The 2,895-nt window shown below is 51.8% G+C and overlaps 1 long non-coding RNA gene across 1 annotated transcript; it reads right to left on the reverse strand.

Moving 5' to 3' along the window:
• Positions 1–438: 438 nt before the first annotated feature.
• On the reverse strand, positions 439–2,235 carry LOC119326405. Its single transcript, XR_005157968.1, has 2 exons — positions 1,543–2,235; positions 439–1,426 (listed from the first exon to the last, which is right to left on the reverse strand). It is a non-coding gene; the product is annotated as an uncharacterized LOC119326405 (long non-coding RNA).
• Positions 2,236–2,895: the final 660 nt, after the last annotated feature.

The raw sequence follows: 2,895 nt of genomic DNA on the forward strand, positions 1-2,895 counted from the left end.
AAGTGGTCGGACCCTTCCCTGGACCCTGCGCAAGCAGGAGCTACATGCACCAGGTTGCCCTTTTTTTTTCTATGTCCTTTCTTTGATCTACATGACAGAAAATAGTATTTTTCAATTCAGTGTACTATGCACACACACACACAACAAATCCACATTTTTTTGGCTGACATCAATTCACTTTTTTCTATTCAGGCATAAATACTAACACCTTTTTTGTGCACTATAGCTTGCCTGCAAGTATCATACTTCTTTTATCGGACTTGAGTTTTCTGCAATCCTTGAAGCTCCATTGGGAAGCTAGCAAGCAACACTAGTGCTCTCAGATGAAAATCAATCGACCAAAAAACAGCCTCTCCACCTCCACGGGTTCATTCACGGTCTACTTCTGATTGTTTGACTACATCGACGGGTGGTGCAGCCTGCTGCTGCTAGCATCCAGAGACAAATAGCTTTTCCTAGGCATCCATACAAAAGCAGCAACTTCTTGCAACAAGTTGGAAGAAAGCAAGATATGTGTTTTTGTGAACCGACAGAAGGAGCTGAGTAATCCCAGGTACTCCCTCCGTTCCAAAATAGATGACCCAACTTTGTACTAAAGTTAGTACGAAGTTGAGTCATCTATTTTGGAACGGAGGGAGTAACTACTAAACACATGTGACAGAAGATTCATGTTCATGAAACCTGACAACCTCCCAAGAAACAAATGCTACATGTTCAGAAAATAGGAATCTTCTGTCAGATGTGGCAATAAGGCACGCTAGGTTGAAAATGAACAGAGAGCTAACACAAAATTCTACCTCACCACGGTCCTTGAACTTGTATCCTTATTTCTTTTGAACTTTTTGTGTAGGGATCCGGCGAGCTCGCCATGGCGTCCACCACACGCAGAGGAAGATGAAGTGAGATCACATCCCCATGTGGAAATGCACCCCAAAAACAGCACAAAGATCACATACATCATTCTGAACTCCGACCTTCTTTTCTGCACATCATGTGATATTCTCCCCTTCCTGATAGTGACCTTCTTCATTCCTATATTCACGCGGATAGCAAGCACCGACAGCACATAGGTCTCTGCAGACACAATTTATAAACATAGGCAAACAAGAATCCGCCACAAGCATTCAGGAAGATATTCTTTGTTTATTTTTTTGGTCAAACTTGTGTCATGAACAAGCATTCTAAACAGGAGTGAGTGACAAGCATTCAGGAAGTGCATAAGTGTCAGATGCATAAGCTTCAAGCTTCGAGTCTCTATCTGATGTATAGTCCATTTGAGAAGAGAAGTGAAAAGCCCAACAACAATACTACAATGACGCTTGCCATTGGAGTTAGTCTGTCAATTCTTCACGTGGGGCCTAGTTCTGTTCTCACCTTGTTGTATGAGATCGTAGCACAAGGAGTTGCATCTGAGCTCCTGCCATTTCTACAATTTTTGATTAATGAACACAATTGGCATGCTAACCGTCAACACATTGGACTGCAGCCATACTTATTACAGAAGAAAACAGTGGTTTTGCAAAATCTGCAGGGAATAGTCACCTTTTTGTGAAGAACATCAATGACATACAGAGCACGACGCCTGCGGGGCTTCAGCAACGAACATCAGGATGGCACGACGGTGGTTGGAGAAGAAGTTCGAGCAGAGGAGGGGAAGCCGTCCATGGTGAGTCAGAGGTGTGCAAACGAGGAACAGAGCGCGGAATCACGGGCGGAAGGCGGGGACAGTGGCTAGCGGGGTGGATGGCGGCGGTGCCGGCGGCTGGTGGGGTTAATGGCGGCTGGCGCGGCACTGGATCGGGTGGATCCAGTAGGGACGCGCATTGGCGTGGCCGGCAACGGGGATGCGGGAGGAGGTCGCCGACGGGGTTGCGGGAGGAGGCCGCTGGCAGGGTTGCGGCAGGAAGCTCGCGGTGGCGTCAGGTCTGCGGGATGAACCTCGCGGCGACGGTGGGGTCTGCGGGAGGAGGCCCGCGGCGGCAGCGGGTTCTGCTGGAGGAGGCACGTGGCAGCGGCGGGGTCTGCGGTAGGAGGCCCGTGGTGGCGGCGGGTTCTGCGGGAGGAGGCACGCGGCAGCGGCGGGGTCTGCGGGAGGAGGCCCGCGGCGGCGGGCGGCGGGTCTGCTGGAGGAGGCCAATGGCGGCGCTGGGTTCCGGTGATGCGAGGAATCGAGGTTGGAGAAAGGTCGTGGGTAGATTATGCGTCCGTCCAGGATGTGATAGTGTGCCGGTTGGGTTGCTCTGTTTTTTTGCTTTCACGGATCAGGAAAGTTTCATCGGGCCCTATATAGAGCTGATCGTGATCCAAATAGTTATTCTGATCCCAGGATTAGAATAGTGTTACTTTATCAATAATGTTAACGCCCACACATGTGGGCGTTCATCACTCTGTCCACACGCAAGCATCGCCACTGGTTTCGGTACGCACGAATCTTGGAGCAAAAGGGCTGGTTTTCGGCGCCACGTAGGACGATTCTCGTGTGCGGTGTGCGAGTGGGTTCGCCCGCACGGGGGTTGCCATCCCGCGGTCAGCGGTTGCCACCGAGAGGCGTGCGGTGGAATTGCCATGCGCCCGCACGCCACGTTCCGACCACGGTTGACGTCAAACACGTCGCACACCCCTCCACCCTCTCCCTCGCGGTTCCATTCACTCACCCCCGCGTCGCATTTACTGGCACAACCCACTCGCACTTCAAACCACTGGACGAGAAGGCGACGGCGGAGGCGGAACAGTCGACGGTGTTCGCGGCCGTCGGTTGTGCTCGCCGGAGCGGAGCGGCGTCGCCGGAACGCGTGCGGGTCGAAGGTAATGCTCGCTTTATCTCTCGCATCCCCTCCCTGTTTTTGTTCCCCTTTTTCCTCCCTGCTCGATTTCTAGATCCGATTCCTAGAGATT

The sequence above is a fragment of the Triticum dicoccoides genome, chromosome 6B (assembly GCF_002162155.2).
Source record: "Triticum dicoccoides isolate Atlit2015 ecotype Zavitan chromosome 6B, WEW_v2.0, whole genome shotgun sequence".
Taxonomy (NCBI): Eukaryota; Viridiplantae; Streptophyta; class Magnoliopsida; order Poales; family Poaceae; genus Triticum; species Triticum dicoccoides.